The sequence below is a fragment of the Centruroides sculpturatus genome, unplaced genomic scaffold (genome assembly GCF_000671375.1).
Source record: "Centruroides sculpturatus isolate CEXI.00-Female unplaced genomic scaffold, Cexi_2.0 scaffold736, whole genome shotgun sequence".
In the NCBI taxonomy this organism is placed as follows: Eukaryota; Metazoa; Arthropoda; class Arachnida; order Scorpiones; family Buthidae; genus Centruroides; species Centruroides sculpturatus.
In genome coordinates, this window is record NW_019385055.1 from 536,652 (window position 1) to 557,802 (window position 21,151).

Genomic DNA, 21,151 nt, shown 5'->3' on the forward strand with positions numbered 1-21,151 from the left:
TACAGTAAGAAATCATAAAAAAATCGATGAGTAACAAAAAATTACACACAATATATAACCAAACACACCAAAAATAAAGCAATAAAAGTACAAAAGGCATATAAGTGAAACAACTTGGATGCACAATAGATTATGTTTACACTTTTTTCAGCGCATTTTTCATTGTGTGCACAGTTTGAACTTCAAAGAATCGTTCAAACTCCAAGGCAAATTTTTGTCAAATTTAGTTTTCAAACTCTGAAGCATTGAAGTTAGAGTCATTCAAAGTATGAGGTACCACTATACTAATAAACTAAATATATATTCTGTTCTGTATTGACTTTTTTGAAATGAGTTCAGCATTTTACACCTATCTCCCAATACATAGATATACATACTTATATTTGATTTTTACAAAGTTGTTTACTAGTTTGAAATAAAGTAAAAAGAAATAAAAATAACATAATTGAAGGAACCAAAATAAAATGTATTACCTTTTCATGTATCTCTTGGGTGGACTGGGCATCACAGAAGGCCACTGTAGCCACATCCTTCAAAATTGGCATCTCCACTGAACAATCCCTACCATCAAGTAGTGCCACTAAGGGACGGGTGTGCATGGGGCCATTTGTAATAGGGCCACGGGCACCAACTGCAAAACAATCCAAAATACCAAGTGGAAAAACAGACAAATAATTAACATTTTATATTCCTTGCTTAAAAGATAATTTTAATGCTTAAAATTTAAAATGAGTGATTTATACATTTTTATTGATCAATATCTCAACAAATATATAGTATAAAATTTCTTTTTATGATGAAAATTCATTGAAAAACAATCCCAAACACCTTAATCTAAATATTATCTAGTAAACTATAAAAATTTTTATATTTAAATGTATCAATATAATCCTTATTACAATACATAATTTGTAAAAATTAAAATAAAATCAATAATGAACTAAAATTACTTATTAAAAATTTAGAATAAAGATATTAATACTTTCTATTAAAAAATATGATAAAAATTTATCATAATCAAGTAACAGTTATACAATCACTGACAAAAAGTACTGCACATAGAATTGTCTGTCAACTGTTACATCTTGGATGAGTGTATAAATGATTGTACATTAGATAATGCTACAAAGTGCCTTAAAATTGCTACCCCCAGTAGCCTATAAAAAGGCTTGCATAAGCTCATTTTGTTCAGAATTTTCAGGTGGAGTTTAAGAAAGCAGATGTCTGGCAGAATGGCCAGACATCTGGGCCATTCTAATCTTATTATGAAGTGATATTGGGGAAGTGAATAAATCAGAGCACACACATAGGGCAGGCAGTCTCTGGACATCCCAGACAGATCAGGAAAGATGATTGCCTAATCAAAAGACAAGCATGACTGCTATAACAGTGTCTGCCCGCCATCCAAAGACAGGTGCAAGGCCATTACAGAACCTCTATCTTTCCACACCATTGAGAAGCAACTAAAATTTGCATGCAAGACAACTGCTATACATCCTGGCATTAACACCCTAATGTTATCAGCTTCATCTCAATTGTGTCATGACAGAGAAGCATAGATTAAGAGTGTGTTGTCTTCAGTAACGAATTCCAGTTCTGTTTGGGAACAGACAACCACTATGTTATAACATGGAAGACCACAGGTAAGCACTTCAATTCCACTTTTACTGAGCAGCAGCTTAATGCCCTCACTGATTTTGTGCTGGTCTGAGGAGCCATTCTGTATGACAGTCAGATATCAATGACAAAGTGTTACAGTCAAGTAATCCTGATGATAATATGTTGTTTTTCATGGAAGATCTATAAGCATGATTTTCTAGCAAGATAATGCTATACCACACAAAGCTAGGGTTTTCCAGAAATGCGTCTGTTGTGTTGCCACACTTTTTTTGGTTTGCCTGGTATCCAGATCTGTTCTCTATTGAGCATTTGTGGAATCAAATAGGAAGTCAGCTTTGACCATCTGTATATATGAAATATCTGGAATAGCAGTTGCAATATCCGTGAGCAAATCTCTCACAGGATAGCATAGTGTCTATATGACTCCATGAACCACATGTATCTAGACAAGACAAGGACATATAAGGTACTAAAAGTTTCTTTAAACTAGGGGTCCCCCAAACTGTTTTAACTGTCAACCCCTTCAGTGGTCATTGAGCTTTTATCGACCATCATGTTTTATTTTTTTGCTAATACAGTTAATAAAAATAAATAAATCTAGTGAACCAATATTAATTCACACACTGTTTTCATAGAGATCTATATATCATTTCATTTATTTTGGCCAGGCAATGCACAGTACTCAGCTGAGGTGCTGGGAGTTTTATAAAGTTCAAGTGTCCCTTTTTGATAACGCACAGTGACATAGTCACATTTCTGACAATATGTTTCCTTCACTAAGTACATGGAGTGGTCTCTATCACTACATTTTTAAAGCAAAGTCAAAATTTGTGAAAATTTATAACACCTTGAACCTGTCATATACATAACCCACTGGATTAACAATTCTTAATGAACCATTTAAACTGATCCGCAACTAATTTGACCCAAGGGATCAATATCAACCATTACCTGCTGGACCCATGCTTTAAATTTTATCATTGTCCCACTGAAAGCTGTCCCTTTACTTTGATAATATAACTTTCAATCAAAAATTCTTTATAGACAAGGTTTGCCAAAGTTTTCTATTAATGGGTTGAAATTATAGTTCAATGATCAGAAAATAAGTAAATTAAATATTTCTGAAAACTTTTCCCCAAAATTTCTAAATTTTAAATTATTTAAAAAATATCGTACAATTCAAAGTTATTTGAAAATTAAAAAGCTTTAAAAATAAAATAAAAATTCTAAAAGTGTTTAATGACAGATCTTTTTTCTCAATGAAACATATGTTTGCAGAAAAGATCAAAGTTAACTTCTAGTTTATTTTTTATTAAAGTATCATCAGCAAACATTAATTATTTACAATAACATCTGTTATATATTGCCCACTTATATTTTTGAAAAGATAAAAAATTTTTTTATTGAGTATCATAAAGACAAATTATCTAGAAAACGTACAAACTTATTTCCAAATTTTTATTTTGAGTATACACATACATATAACAGTACTATGAGAAATACTGACAATGACTTATATACCGTATATATTATTTATGTTATTTTTTAATTCTAGAAGAAATTAAATCATTCCCAAATCAAATATTGACATTAAATTAATTTATAGTTTAATTGGTTAGTTTATCTCTGTACCAAAATTGCCAAAAGTCTGTAACAGCTGGAATAGAGTTAAGTTAAACATTACATACCATGCATACAATCTTCCAGCAAATACAGTAATATGTATTTGAATTAAATACAAAACAGAATGTTTTTGGCCTCTTTTGAAAGAAATCTTATGTACATGGGCTCTACTAAGAGATCATGGACCTGCAGAATTAAAGAACATCAACATGATGTCTCTAATAAGAAACTAGTAACAACTCTGGCTCAATATGTGAGCAAGCTCGAGGTGTCAATCGTCTTGTCTTTGACATTCAAAAACTAAGAACCTTGGGATTCTGAAAATTTTTTAATGCATCAATCGATGGAAAGTGCATTAATAATAAAGACTGAGACAATATCCGCCACATGGCAGTCGTTGGTTGATAACCCTCTAAAGGGAAGCAGATACACAATATTACAAGATGATACTATAGATAAACAAGTTTTTGTACTATGCACATGTATCTTCATCATAACAATTTGTTTAATTCTTATTGTATAATAATAATTTGTAGAGTATACATAAAATCTAACACATATGTGTTAAATATTCGAAAACAAGTTGACGTCGAAAAGAATACAATTTTAAAAAATGTTCTAAAATAGATTCTCTAACATTCTGTAAAGTTTGATGCAACCCCTAAAAGAGGCCGAAAACATTCCGTATTATATTTTATTCAAACACATATTATTTGCTGGAAGATGTATGCATGGTATGTAGTGTTTAGGCTAATGTCAGATGAGCTTGAAAACACGCAGATGCTATTTTTTAAATTTACCACCATATTTGCCACCATGAATTTTCATGGAGCACATTAATAATCAGCTTTATTTCAGACGTGCATACGTTGATATGGATCTCAGATTGCAATATGCTGTTTTTTATTATGTACAGAAGTATTTAAAAACAAAAAGACATAGAAGACATAGGCAATATTGGGTATTGCAACCGGCCTTCCTTTTTCTTATTTCTGTTTTCGTAAAGTTCAAATGAAGTTTCTCTCAATTCTGGCCCCTCACTAATTTGTACAATCATTTTATTTAAATCAATGTCCATTTTTTAAAATACTCAGGTACCGTACACCCTTCAGCTGGAACAACACCGACCCAGTATTTCCTTGAAACAATGTTACCACTTCCATCATTTTTCATACTCGTCTGATAACCATAGGCTTCAAGTGTATCTCCCAGTGCACAGCGTCACAAGATTATCACAGACAATCCAGTGGCCCACCCGTGCCGCACAACATGATTTTTCACACCTGCATCTGTCTGACTGCTCTCGTATGTTTTTGCAATCCCATGACATGCGTCAAAACCGATGATCACACTCATCTGACATTAGCCTTAAACTGTTACAAAGACTCAAAATATTTTTCAAATTAACTCAGCTGAAAGACTATTAGTCATATTACAAAGATTGGCAATTCAAATCCACCATTAAACACTTTTTTTTTTTTTTTTTGTCTATTTTAGATAATTTAGTTAATGGTTTAATTTTCTGTTTTAGATAATTAACATCAAATTAAGTCTTTCTAAACTTTTAAATCATTTACNTTTTTTTTTTTTTTTTTTTGTCTATTTTAGATAATTTAGTTAATGGTTTAATTTTCTGTTTTAGATAATTAACATCAAATTAAGTCTTTCTAAACTTTTAAATCATTTACGCATTTCATAAGTACGTAATAAAATTTCCTCTAAACAAATATCTAAAATTTGTAACAAAAGTTAAACATAAAAAAGATTGTATTAACAGGTTTAAGATATACGAAATCTATTTTTAGTTCATCAAAAATGGAATGAATGATTAGTCTTTATTTATAACATTACTTTTCTCTCTATTTATCTAAAAATCTATTTTAGTTAATATTTAAAATGTCTAAACAAGATCGTCTTAGATTGTTGTTATTAAATATCAGTCTGAAAATAAATTATAAACTGTCAAATCAAGTTAAAATATACATATATATGGTGGACTCTATTTTTATAAAAAAAATTAGCAAAACAAAACATTAAAATATATATATTATCTAAAATAACAGGTATCAATGACTTTAAACTACCAAATTGGAAAATAACACAACAATGTACCAGCTAAGCTGATCTAACAGCTGCTGATAAATTAGCAGCATAAATGATTCCACGAATTTGATTATGCCATGAACAATTTAAATTCATTAAAAACTGTCAAATGAAATGTTTGCTGATAGTTAAAATCATTACTTGATATATATCACTTTTCTATTCTAAATGATTTGGCATTAAAAAGATACATTAGATAAATGGACATTTTCTGTGTTTGAATCAGTTTTTATACATTCCATTGAAAATTAAAATATGAAAATTTGAAATACGTGGTATCTGGGGAAAAAATTACCTATAAGAAACTGTTATAAATCAGTGCAAAATATATATGCAATAACTCTTTTTCTGGGACAAGAAACTTGGAAAAATCAACACTCAATCAACGCATTGTCACTGTCAAAGGCAAATTCATGATCAAAATTTCTTAAAAAGGTACTTTTCATCAATGAATGCACATTTCACATCTTAGGACTGATCAACAGACATAACTGTACAATATATGGATCTGAGAATCCACACGCAATGAGAGAGCTCCAACAAGATAGTCCAAAAGTGAATGTTTGATGTTGCCACCATGTGCATAAAATCATTGGCCCATTCTTATTTGTAGAAAGGATTTTTGCTTGAGATGTTTTCTTAGATATGTTACAGAACTACAAAAGTTTGTCATTCATCAAATACCAGATATATTCTCTCTCTAACAAGATGGAGTCCCCATCATTATGCTACGCATTCAAGAGCTCATCTGGATGAAAGTTTTCTAGGCATTGGATTGGACATGACAGACCCATGGCAAAGTTTCCTAGATTCCCAGATCTAACTCTTGCTTGATTTTTCCCCATTTTCGATTTCACAAACATTGTGTACCAAACATTATTAGTAGACTTGGTAAATTTATGTCAAGGTTTATGCTGTTTGTGACACTCACTCTGAAGATGCTGGAAAAATACTTAATGGGATATCAACTAAAGCCTGGACATCAGTTGCACCACCAAGCACATATGTAAATTTATTGACGCACGTATAACCTTGGCATTTTCTATTCTCTACTGTAAAACAAATTTTCATTTATACTGTATGTTTTGCACTAATTTACAAGAATTTTTTATTAATAGTTTTCATCCTGGACATCCTATGTAATAATTACATATTACATTTTTTTTTTGTCTGCTTCTTAGACTTTATATATATAAAGAAGTTGTTGTTAAAGCTGGATATTTCACTGTTTATATCAATTCATATAGTTAATTAAGTTTTCGGTTTATTATTTAAAATACATTACCACTATAATTAACATTATTATCTCTGTGTTAAATAAAAATAATTATGATTAAGCAGACGATATTAGGTCATTTATACTCACTTGTCAGTGTAAATTTTATGTGAATAATACATTATTTTCATTATGATAATTCGTAAAGCAATATAAAATAAAGTCAAAAAAATATCTGTTATTAAAATAGTCATTACTATTTAATACCAACTTCATTTGTTCATTTTTTAATTGTTTTACTATTATTTTATTAGTTAATAATATTCTGTTATTTAATATGCTGATAGATGGTGACAATTAATTAGCTGCAACATAATATACACAATATTTGTAGTAAAATAAAAACAATTCCATTGTTCATTTGACAACTGGATGGCCAAGGCAGTGAGCGTCAACTACTGTTCTCAGGCACATAAGAGTTTGAGTTGAACCATCAGAACTTTTCATAATGAGTGGTTTTTGAACTGGACGTCAGACCCCATCTTTTATTACCTGACGACCCATGAGCGTGGGCATAGAAAAAGACTTTCTTAATGCCTAAAGGCAAAAGGTGTTATTGAAAACTTTTATGTCGACAGCATTAAAAGCCAAATTCACAAATACAGTAATACAATTTAATTTTTCTCTATACTTGTACAGCAAATATGTAATAAACGTCTTTGGAATTTCCACAAAAATATCCTAATGTAACTACACAGCACATTTATAACTAATTTAAAAAATTACAAAATCAAGTAACACTCTAAATTAGTAATTTTATGCTATAATAAATTTTATAAATATATGCTATTCTTGTTGATTTTGTTTTTTAATTCTGTAATAGGTTCAACTAAATATATAACAAAATTAAACAAAAACTATTCATCAAGTAACTCAACAAAGCATTCAAATGGCAGTTTTCTATATATTTCAGTTTAATTTTTTTATTAACTAACATTTGAGCGTTATGACAATATTTAAAATAAAATTTTAGCAGTATTATACAAATTTAAACTATAAATAATCATATATTTCATTATATCAATATATATATATTATTAAAAACTTCTAAAATTATAACTTACCATATTTGACAGCATATAAGATGCAACTTTTATAAATAAATTAAATAATTTTTTAAAAAATTACTGTGCCTTACGCGGCAAGTTACAATTTCCCGTAGGCTAATGAATTCCCCAAATGGCCTTATGTAGGCTGCAGGAAATACTTTTTTCCTCTAAATATTCTGTGATAAAAGAGAAGGTGCATCTTATAAACTGTAAAATATGATAATTGTAAAATCTTGAATTTTAAATTTAGCAAATTTTTATAAGTTTTAAATTTTTGCTATTTTAAACTTTCAATTAGTTTGGAATTTCTTAACTTTTATTAAAAAATTCTGTTCAAAGTGAAAACACCAAATAGAGAAGTGACTATAAAAACTTATTGTGAGTTATTTATTTATTTCAAAATGTACATTTTAAGTATTGCAAACAAGCAATTAGTTTGTTTTTAAATAATAAAAAAAATTGCTAGACAATGACAATAAGTATGCACGGATCAATGCTTGACAAAAGAAATAATCATTTAGTTGACTTGTCTCAAATCTTTTGCAATACGAATTTTGTTATATACATATAAATATTAATTGTCTAGCAAAACTATTAAAAAACCAAAATAATAAAAATTGTTGACATGACGTACGCAGGAAATATTAAATTAATCTGATTTATGTTTATTTTAAAAACTTACTTCAAGATTACTATCTTCTGAAACTATTTATATTAATTATTTATCCCTAACTATTTAACTATCTAATAAAAAGTAATAAAAATCTATCAACAGGATAGGATAACTTCGTAAATCTGCATTTACATACGATCTGTTTCCGATCAGTTTTTATATATATGTAAATATAAAAACTGATCAGAAGTCTAATCTACCAATTATTCTTAAATGTTACCTTTAGAGAATAGAAGGAAAAATTCCAAGTTGATAGAATGAGACCAGCCAACTTCACTATCAGTTTGATCAAAATTTACTGGGAGGCATTAATTTTATATTACCTGTGAATCAATCTTTTTAAACATAGATTGTGATTGCATGAAAAAAAGAAACAACGGGAAGTTATTAAGAACAAATTAATTTAAAAACTCGTTTCAATAAAAAAAAAAGTAAAATAAAATTATGAATTATGTAATAATTCTTTTGAGAAGTGAAAAAGTTCTAAAGCTTATTTAAAATTAGTTATAACATGCTGCAATTTATAAAAAGGGTAGAACAATAAAGAACAGAAAATCTCTTTCCATTATTGCACAATTAGATACATTTTTGACATAAAAGAAAACATACATTTGTATCTAAAACAATGAAAACTGTAAGTAGTAAAGCTGAACATATCAGTAATCTGTTTCTTTGGTTTCTATCTTTTAGAAAAATTATTATATTAAATTACCTTAATTTAATTTGTTAAGGTTAATTAAAATGTATATAAAGTTTATTAAGTGATGAACAGTAATAGATATAAATTTTTCAAGCCAGACGATTATAAAAGCTAAATTTGAAACTGAAATATTTTCATACATAGTTAAATATTTTATCCTACTGATCAGAAAAACATTGATATGCTTCGGGATAGAAATATATATATATATATACCTTAAAAAACTTAGAAGTTTTATCTTCAAAAATATCACTGGAACGTGTCAATGCATTTAAAACAGCCACAAAAACTGTTATTTCATAATTTAAATGCTGAAGAAGATTTCACTAATAAAATAATCTATGAAAATGAATGTATACACTAAATTTAGACAAATAGATAAACCACTGCTGAAACTCTGAATGAGATCTAAGCACAATAACAAATAGCTTCTCTTAAAAACTGGAAACTGTGACAGTATGGTATTTTCCATGCATTGAACTGTAATGCCTCCCTGTAACATGTTAGATGACACTTCTGTTTTGTACAATACCTTTGAAATAAAATTCATTTTTATAGAACTTCTCCATTAGTTTCCATTCAGTGTTTCCACATCCAATTTGTATAAATAACTTTGTCTTCACATATATGACATGTCTTACTAGGAGGGTTATCCATACGGGGCCTTTTGATCCCAGGCTTCTTTTTGTCCATATGTGCCGACCACGTCTTGATCAGAAAACCTCCTCTTCAAATTTCACGCACACTCAGATGGACCTATTTCAAAGGCCAGTTATATCAGCCAAATTCAATGAATACCAAATTCCTAAAAAGTAAAATAAAATAATATAAAAAAATATTAAAATTTTTTAGAACTAAGTAATAAATAACAATTAAAAGTAAAAAATATTTGTTACTGCAGAACTTTAAAATTATCTTTAAACACTTAAGTAATTCGTAATGATAATTAAATAATTATTTTATTTTTTTATTTATTTAGGTAATCAAAAAATAAACCTTCTCGCATTGTTATTTTCTTCTCAAATCAATAATAAAAATTGCTGTTTTGTAATATTTGTTACAATTTATTATAAGGTGTGTCAACCAAATATTCCAAGTCATTCTGTACAAACAGCTATTTCCATAAAATAACTCAACACAATATATAGTTAACTGTTATTTTTTTCTTTTTAACAAATTAAATTTTGTAATTATAAATGAAAATATCTACAAGAACACTTTAATTTCCTTTCAAAATAGTGAATACCAAGCCTATCAGTTTTAAATAAAAAAGAACTTCCTTATTAGTTTCTTTGAAATATATAATACATACAATTTATAGAAATAATATACGAAAGACTTTATAATTAAAACTTTTGAAAAACTAACTTTTTACTTTCGTCGTTTGAAAGAATTTTAATAATTTATTATAATAATGTAAAATGATAATAAATGTTTGACTACAAATTTAAACATATGCATTATAATATGATTAATAAAAAGTAATTAATTTTGAAGATGTGCATGTAAAATTATTAGTTTCAAATTACAATTTCAGAATTAAATATATTATTAAAACATTTATAACTATAACTATAATTATTATGCACATATTTATATTAATTATTGTTATTTTAGTTAATCTTTGAAGACTTATTACAAAATCTAAATAAATCAATAACCTATTATAATGGACTTAACTGAAGGAAAAGGTGTCCACTGTTGCCAAAAATCCATTAAATCAAATGTGTTTTAAAAACATATTAGTAACAAACTTATAATATACAAGATGTATTAAATGTTGTTATAACATATAAGTATGAATAAAATATTATTAGTGTACAATACGTTGAGTAATTTATTACTCATTAATCAATCTTTCAGCAGACCATCCACAAATAAAATGTTCTAAATTTTTCCTTTGGGACAAATTTTACGATTAAATCCAAAATCCATTAAATCAATGGTCTACCGTATTAATTTTTGCTCAGTCGTTCATCTGAATAACATAATGTTAAAATATTCCTCGTGAAAAAAGATTATCATAGTGTCAAAATCAGACCCAGAACCGAAAATAAAAACAGATCCGTGATGAAAAATACACGTATAAAGTTATATAAGAGTCTTTAAGTAAGAAGCTATTTATAATTTATAAACTGACTTAATTTATTTAACAAAAAATGATAATTTTGTTTTCATAAAAACAGTTTACAGTTATTTTTATATAAGAGCTTTAGAAGTTTCCAGTTAAAATTTGTTCTAATTGTAATTATCAAATATTCGATAATTTCAAATTATACTATTTTATTTGGTCATTTTTCTTTAAACAAAAGAGTGAAGAAATTTTAGCATAAACTTTAGAATGTTTTTCAAATGTATGCTAAATAACATATGAAAACTATTTCTGTCTAAAATTCTAAAAATTATTAATATAGTATACAGTTGACCCCCCTATAACACTGTTGATAATTCCGTTTTATATGAATTTCATGTTGTACGAGTCACTTAGATTTTACAAATGCGTGTGTCGGGCTGTGAACGGCTCACGTATTTGTAAAATCTAAGTGACTCGTACAACATGAAATTCATATAAAACGGAATTATCAACAGTGTTATAGGGGAGTCACAACTGTATACTAAAATTGTATGTAATTATATCAAATATAATTTTTTTTTTAAATAAACTCTAAAAATCAGTGTTTTCCTAGAATGCTATTCAGCTTATCTTTTTAACATAAAATTTCTGAATTTAAAGTATATTTATACAAGTATTTTAACTTTTAAAAAAATGATTTTAATCATTATTATTTTCATCTTTCTCTAAATGATTCATTATCAATCAGAATTATATTGTTATAAATCTTATTTCAAATATTAAACATATTTAAACAAACTATTAAATCATAAATTCAATAATTAAACTATCATCTTAGGTAACAGCTAAACTTCTTAAAAAGAAAAATTTTCTAATAAAATCAATCTTATGTAAAAAAGATAGTTTTGAAATTATAAGATTTGAATTTGTTTTATTACTTCATAAATAAAATTGTAAATAAATAGCAAGTACAGTCTAATAATTTTGATGTTTCTAAATATATTACACATGCGTACATCCTTGAAGGAATAAGAAAGAATAAAACATTTCTCAGATTTAACACCTTCATTTTCGGCATGAGTAATCATGTGATCAAACAGTCCACAATCATTTGATATACTGGTTAGATGTTTTGATAGAAAAACATAGTCGTTAGATAAAACAAAACTACTTAATTTAAAAATACACACACTAATTAAAAAAACAGATTAAAAGAAACGAAAATCAAAGTAATTAAAATTCGGAATATTTCTTTGCCAAATGAAAAGAAACAAAAGCTTTAAATAAAAAATTTCCAAATCACTGAAAGTTATATATACATACATACATAAAGCACATAATAACAAACATGGTAAATAAACAGGTACAGTACATATTTTTTAAAAAATGCCTTACTAGAGTTACTCAGAATATTATTAACAAAATAGCTTAATTATCAAGATGTTGATCCAACAAAAACTATTTAAAAATTATTATATAAAAATTTGAAAAAATAAATTAAGAAAGCAGCTATAAATGATTGCATGAACATGATAAAAGTAGGTTATTGAACTTATATTTTTGTTTGATTCAACAGTATGATAACAATGACAATGTATTTAGAATAATACATCTACACAAAGTGAAAACTACCATATAAAAATATATTACATCTAATTACAGCTGTCAACTATGACATACACAGATAGAAATACCAAACATTGGAAGGCTTAATGGCTCTGAACAAACAAAAGAGAATTTGAAATTGAAAAAAATTATCAGAAAGATATGCAGCACCATAAAAATGGAGAAAAATATTAACCAAACATTTTCAACAATTATTAATGTAGAAAAAATCAATTAATTACCAATATCTCCTGAACAACTTGTGTTAAATCTTTGCAATTTTTTTTAAGCCAAAGCACCCTTTCTATGTTTTCATCACATGCCTAGAAAAGTATTTGTATTCTTGTAAAAAATGTTGCACTTTTAAAAATTAATACTGATCAACATATCCATATGCTTAAAAGCTTTTACAAATACAGAATGGTGCATACTATATTTATCAATTTCAAATGACAAGTAAAAGATAGTGAAAAATAGTAGAAACCTCATTTGACCATTAAATGGAAGGCCATACAGTATACAAACATTAGTGCTACTTGAAAATAGCTTCTGTTAAATGTCCTCCACCTACATGGATGCATTCTTGTAGGCAGCTCAGAAAGGTGTCTATGACATGTAGCACCATGTACTATGGAACCTCATATTTCCAGACAGAAATATGTGAAATCTGCAGTTTATATGGCAAGGACTCTATAGTAGGGTTGCTTGAAGAACAAGTTCCATGTTTTTCAGATTGTGAACACTTCTCTTCCAACCTGTCGAATGATGATTTTAAACACCACCCTTGGCTCCCCATTGTTTCGCCCATCTCAAAATGCTATGTTGCTATGGCACAAGTGCATGGCATTCTTTGCTGTTGTATCACAGTGCCTACTGGACTTGGGTAATGGACCCTGTTCAGATAGTCTACTGCCAAAATCCACCAGTCAACATTCCATGGTGAAATAATTGCCAGCCTTTCAGCTGCCAATGCATGTATGAAAACCATATGCATGCTCACATGCATAACACTGCCACATGACATTGATAGATATATACACCAGTATAGAGCAAAAACAAACGTTCAGAAAGTGTGGTTCATGCAAGATGGGCCATGCCTCACACAGCAAACAAGGTTTGGCATTTTCTTAATTTAACATATGGTATTCAAAGGGAGTAATTTCTCAATGCTATTCAGAAAAATTCAATGCTGATTACATCTGGAAACTAACTAGTCTAGAAATTAATTCATGAGATTATTTTTCATGGGTCTGTTAAAAATAGAAGTATTCAGACACCATTTGAAAAGTCTTGAAGGTTTGAGAGTCTACATAATTCAAATTTTGAAGACTATTACACCATAAATAAGCAATTGTGATGTCATTAATTTCTGTATGCAGTTATGCAACTTGGTGTTCTGCAAAGACAGGCACACAGAACAATTGCAAAACACCAAATATCCAAAATAAATAAGTGTAGATTCGATCCTAATGAAGAGTGCTTTAATTTACAAGTCTGATATCATTTAGTTTGATTTGTTCAGGAGATATTGAAAATTAAAATCCTGACTTTTAGCAGGAACAGCCTGTGGGACTATCTGCGTAGTTTCTACAACAATAACCGAACTGCTGTAAGATTATTTCACTGTAGACAAAGTTATCAGTTATTAACTGTCAACAATAATATTTTGGATTGTCTTACTTCCTAAAGCTTCAAAAATAATGTCTACTGTGATTGAAATTTTATCAATATAACAACTCTGAAGAACATATTACAAAAATACCCCCCTTTCAATGTTATCATGCCATCAAAAATATCTTTTACATATCAATTTGTGTAACATAATGTCAGACATACTGAATATTTTTGTATTATATGATAGATCTAGCATATTCAATTAAAAACTAATAAATTTTGTAAATAAAATAAAATAGAAAAAAAACTGTAATATTCTCTTTCTCACACACATCCTTATATAGTAGCATATTACAATCAATTGTACTAATGTTAACATTTGTTTTAGAATATCTGTAGTTTACTTGTCAAAAAACTGATCTTGTTGAAATCATTCAGTTTTGCATTTTCTTTGCTATTTAATGTGATATATTAAATGACAAGAAAGAAGTTAACTAAGAGTGATGGTTTCAGTAATTTTCTTGAAAAATTTAACTCCCCACTCTTTCTGCCCTGAGGACAATTTTGAACTCTGCAAAAATTCCAACATACATTGAGAATACCTCCAAAATTTTATCGAGTTTCTATTTTTTCTTATTACAGAAAATATATGCTTTTTGTGTTTTAAATTAACTATTACATTAATCAAAAACTTGGGGAAGTAACATTGGTGGTAGCTTAAATCTTAAGTTCTGAACTAAAAAGCTTATATATAAAATCATAAATAGCCATTTTAATATTGAAATGTTTCTATTATTCTTGTAGCAGACTTTTTAAACCATTAGAGAAAAAAAAAGCTGTTTTTCTTTATCAAAAGGTATTTATATTAAACATTCTCTCAAAATATAAACATTCATTAACCAATTTTTAGATTAATACCAAATGTTTGCCAGATTACATCTGACTATAATAATGCTACTATTTAATAATTAAATGCCAAGTAATTTGGCCTACAGATGGGTATTAGGCATCATCTCTTGATAAATTCAATCATTAGAATTAAATTAATATTTAATAATTAATTTAGAAGATACTGGAAGAAATGAATCAGCCTGGAATGGGACACATTCCCATTTACCATGCAGATGCATTGCCAGTTATACTATCTGGACCTAGTTTTTGATCTTTGCTTCCAGAACTATTAAATTTAGATATAACCATACTGGCTATTCATTGCACCAGATGGGGTTGACTTCCACAACCATGGCTTGTAACAACTTCCATTTAATTATTAAATAGCATTATTATATAGCCCAATGTAATCCAACAATCTCTTCACATAAGGATATATGGTAAGTACATAAATATTGTAAATTGTTAAGATTTTGGCTTTCGACAGTTGAGATTGTTGCTAATAAAAGTTAAAATTTGTACACATAACAAAAACATAATGTTAATTAATGGCTACTAAAAGAATTGTACTTTGTTCTACCTCACAAACAATTCTTAAAAGAATTTGTACCATAGCATAAATGTACTCTAAAAGTCCACTTTAAGATACAATATTTCTTATTTAAATTTAAATGCTTCTACTTATAAATATGAAGTGTTTAGAGATTAATGTTTTTATAACAATATATATAACTACCTGATACACTATCACCAAGCAATCCACTGGATTAAATATTGGACTATATTATTTATCAAGCTGTAATATAGTCTGATAAATAATCCAGAAGATCATTTAGTAATACCACATTATATATCAAATTAAATAATTTCAATTCTGTTTTTAGACAATCACAAATCAGCACACTTAAATTTGAAAGGTAAAATTTGACAAGTTATATTAACAGATAAGGTAAATAACTCAAATTTAAAGTTTTTTTTAGTTGTTGTAATTCAGATATTTTTATTTCATTGTATTTGACACAAAAAAAATCATTATTATTGTTGATAAATGTAACTTGAAATGTACTTTGCTGTCAATCCATTATGAATTTATACTACTACTATTGTATTACATTAAAATATTTCGCGTAGAAACTATTTTCAAACATCAGAATATTCTAATGTTAACATTTTAAGATTAAATGATGTTTAATATTAAAATATTATTACTAAGTTAAAATAATNAAACTTTTATATTCTGTAATTTTAAAAACAACTTCCTAAAAATTATTTTTATTTCGAAGTTTTGCAAGCATTAATTAAAACTATTATTCTAAGCATTGCTTCATTTGATTTTTGCACAAACAGGAAAATTTATATCAGAAGAAATGAACCAAAACATTATTTGTGCAAAACAGCAAATAATTTATGTTACATCTATAAATCAATTTTATAATTTTAGATATACGACTATGTAGCTTCAAAGTTTTTCATAAATTGTCTGATATTACAGTTCAAATAAAAATTATCTTAAATAGTTCATTAATTTAAATACAATATAATAATAATAATTATTATTATTATTTCATCTGTATGAAAAATAAATAACCACATTAGCTTCTTATTTCTTCAAAATTTCTACTTATATGAATTTTTTAACATATCAATACGTGGAGATTCCATCTAATAATAAAACCGATCAAAAATCTAATTTAACCATTAGGATTTACAAAACAAACTAGTTTTAAAAGTAATTCAAAAATATTTCTATAATTATTACTTAAGAACATTAATAATAAACTTTTGTAGAACAATGCTGTTGATTCTGAATATTCTTATGAAAATCATCCTACTTATACTTAGAAAAAATATATATATAACTTCTTGCTTTTAAGAAAATAAAATGAGTCATACAATTACAGAAATAATTATAACTTAACAGAACAATAATCTTTCTGAATATACAGGTTATAAACAAAATTCTTTTGTAGTGGCCAGTCACTCAGGCGATAAATGATTTATGCACTATATAACTGAACTAAAACGTTCAAAGAAATTTTAATCATTTATTACTTATAAATTGTGCACAAAATGTTTTGAAAATTAACATTTCTGCTTAAAATCTGAATGCTATTAATTAAAAATTCATACTTGAGATTGATTTCTTATTTTTGACATAATGATATAAAAATTAAATAAATCAAAATCAATTGTCAACAAAAATACGATTTTGTTGACAATTGCTAAAGGATAAAGTATTTTAGATTATGTCATCCATAAATAAATATTAATTAAACAGAGATCAAACTTCTTAAATTTCAATTCTATTAATATTTAGTAAATTTATTAAATACTGCATTTATTGAATTTTAACTCTTTAATCAATGACACTACATATAATTACATACTTTAATAAAAGCAAACTTTTTATTTGTAAAATTATTTAATATGATTCTCCAAGTTAATATGTATTTTGTAATATCTTCTAATTAAATACTAAATTGAATTAAATTCCAATACTTTATTCGATGAATCACAATTAATGCAAAATATTACTCCGAAATGTTCTCTTTTATCGGAATTAGTATTTTAAAATAATACTAATTCTGATAAAAGAGATTTTGATAAATGATTTTTAAAATAAATCATTACTCAAAAAGCAATGAACTGTAAAATAAAATATAGGTTATTTAATTATTACAACAGTTTAATATAATCATTATGCAGATATTAACTTTATGCATATAGTACTCAATAAAATAATTGTCATGTTGAAATTTAACTAACAACAACACTATACAGAATATAATATGCAATAAAAAATGTTGTTATCATTCTAATAGATCAAATTTCTTATTTATAATCAAGTAGTTAATTACTATTGTTATTCCTGTTTTTTATGCTAACAAATAGACGCCACAATCAATTGGTACAACTTGAAAAATTATCGCTAATTACTTATTATTCTTTACTTCAACTGAGATTCTAAAGGAAAAACAAAACTATGTAAGTGCAAATTTATAATACTGTTAACATTAAAAGAACCATACACAAATAACAATTGCATATATAACTATTTTAACACATTAATAACCACAAACACACTACTATATTCACACAAGTATACAGCTCTGTCTGAAAAAAATTGTCAAAATCTTACAATTCCAGTCTTTTCTAACTTTCAACACTAAAAATTTTATAATTTTAAGTCATATCTGCTAATAATTTATTAAGTATCTAATTAACCTGTCATTTAATTATTAAAAAAAACCAATATGTGAAAATGCTAAGTAGTGTTAATTATTTATCATTTTAATAAACAATAAATAATTTATTCCAATTTTTTGAATTTTAAAAAATGAAATATTTAAAATAATTATTATTAGAATTACTTGTTGTTACATAGGTGTATTGTTTAAGATGTTCTGATGCCTGTTGTTGTTGTAAAAGTGTGTAATTTACATTGCAATAGGAAACAACAGACATTATTTTTTTTATGATGAATCAAGATTTTGTATTTCTTTTGATAATCATGATGTACATGTGCGGAGAGCCAAAAAAAGAAGCCTTTCATCCAACTAAAGCAATGTGTCAAATATCCAGGGAATGTCTGCAAATATGTGGATGCATGTCTGCAAGAGATGTAGGCCATATGACAACTGTTAAAGTACATTAAATTCTTCAGGGTATCAAGAGTTGCTAGAATACTTCTTGATTCCTTCAACTGAAGAACTTTATTTGGATGGGAATGTTATTTTCCAATAAGATCTTGCACCAGCTCATGCAGTGAAGTCAATCCAAATTTGGTTTACAGGCAATAATATCAATTTAGCAGACTTAAATACTATAGAAAATCTATGGAAGATAATAAAATGAAGACTGATGGATGAAAAGGGAAGTTAAAAGAAAAATTGAAAAAAAAAAAATTTGGACTGAATTACACTTGATGATTAATTAATTAGATATATAGCAAATTACTAGCAGATATAGTTAATATTTTATAATTTTAACCTTGAAAGTTAGAAAACACTGGAATTGTAAGATTATGACAAATTTTTTAACACACAGCTGTATATTCCAATTTTGAATATCAAAATTGTTATACACGTAGACAATTTCTTATCCATAATTCCAAAAACCAAAGTTTTTCATAGAATGTGAAGCATCACTAATCTGCACAACAATGATCATTTATAAGTCCAATGTCTCTCTGCTGCTCATGGATATGTTATTTTTCATAAGAAATGAAGATCTAGAAACAAATATGTCAAAAATGATTTGTTATCAAAACATAATAGCTTGAATATCTCATGATGGGTATTGTGAATATCATGTCGGTAATTAGCGAAACCCTAGGGAATCCTTACTTTTATATATGCTAGTATGCAGTATGTAGATACATGTAGGTAATTTCTTTGATTATTTGATATGGAATATTAAATGTAATACTTATAATAATAAATTTTTTGTTCATTTTCCAATTTTTTAATGAAATCAATTAAAATAAACTGTTTAATGAAAGCTAATAAAACTTCATAAATATGGATTCTGCTAAGCTAATGAATAATGAATATATTAACTGATCTAATAAAAGAAAAGTCTAATAAAACAGCTAAGAAATAATTATTTAGTCTTTAATATCACAGAGATCACATTACGCTGGAATATTTCTTAATCAAAATACTGATATGATGGAGTTTGATTATCTCATTAAAAAGATTAAAGATTACAGATTACAATTTTTTTTAATGAGCTATATTTTCATCACAAAACTAATTAATTAATAATAAATGAATTTGAATTAATATTTCTATAAAACTGTTTTTAAAATATTTTATTTAAATCTCAAATCTATTATTAAAGTTAATTATAAAATCCAGTATTAAGAATATAAGACTGATTTTATGATATAGTATTAGAATAATTTCAATATAAATAAATAAAAATTGCTCTAACATTACCTTTTATTCCTAAATTAGTATATATTTCAGTTTTATAAAATATTTGCAATTATTGATGTGTGATTATTAAAAGAAAATCTCTCAACTTCATTTTCAAATAACCAGCAAAATATTAAAAATATTTATTAATTTTAAAAAGCATCTAATAATTAAAACACCACGTATATTAATAGTAACTTTAATCTCCAATTCTCTTTGAATGACATAATTAAAATTAAAACCTATTTTTTCTTCCCTTTTCTATGAAACAACTTTCAAAACTAAAACCTTGGCTTTGGTAACAAGATTTAACTTTATATAAATCATGTTAATAAAAAGGCTAATTTGCTAATGTGAAAACTTTAATAGATACAGTAAGACTATACAAATACTTTGCACTTAAAACTGAAATTCTTGTTCTTTCATATAATTTTTTACTACATAAATATAAATTAATCAAGTAATGATTTTGAGATTTATTTTATTTAATAATTATTTTAACTATATCGTTGTTTATATCATATTTCCTGCTTGTAGATTTTCAATACATATTTAATCTCTATTTTACATATACTTTGTAAATAGGATATCCCTTCACATAAATTTAAGAGATGGTTGAGGAGGTCATTGTGATTGAAAAGTGTCATATGACCAAGAAAAATATAACATTAAATTTACTTTCATGTAAAATTTTGACTTTAAGTTATACAGAGTTTACAATATCAACTATAAAATTTCTAATAAATGAACTGGTAAATAAATTATCCAATGGAGAAATTAAAACATTAAAATGTTCGTAGCTAACTATTTTGTATCAAACTCCAGTATAATAAATAAAATTTATTCTTATGAATAAATTCCGGTCATTAGAGTTCATTGCTTAAGAATAACCTTCGTTTATGTATATAAACGTAGCATTTTTTATAAGTACTAATTATTACTATTTGTAACTAGTACATAATAGAAATTTTCTATATCAATCTTTTTTCATCAAACATCTCGAG

The 21,151-nt window shown here is 26.6% G+C and overlaps 1 long non-coding RNA gene across 1 annotated transcript in view; it reads right to left on the reverse strand.

Moving 5' to 3' along the window:
- Positions 1-450: 450 nt before the first annotated feature.
- LOC111634022 overlaps positions 451-21,151 on the reverse strand; it is a 59,163-nt gene continuing 38,462 nt past the window's right edge. Inside the window, exons 3-4 of the long non-coding RNA XR_002758132.1 lie at positions 9,686-9,849; positions 451-631 (exon numbers count right to left, since the gene is read on the reverse strand). This is a non-coding gene — a long non-coding RNA (uncharacterized LOC111634022). The remainder of the gene's footprint in view (positions 632-9,685; positions 9,850-21,151) is intronic.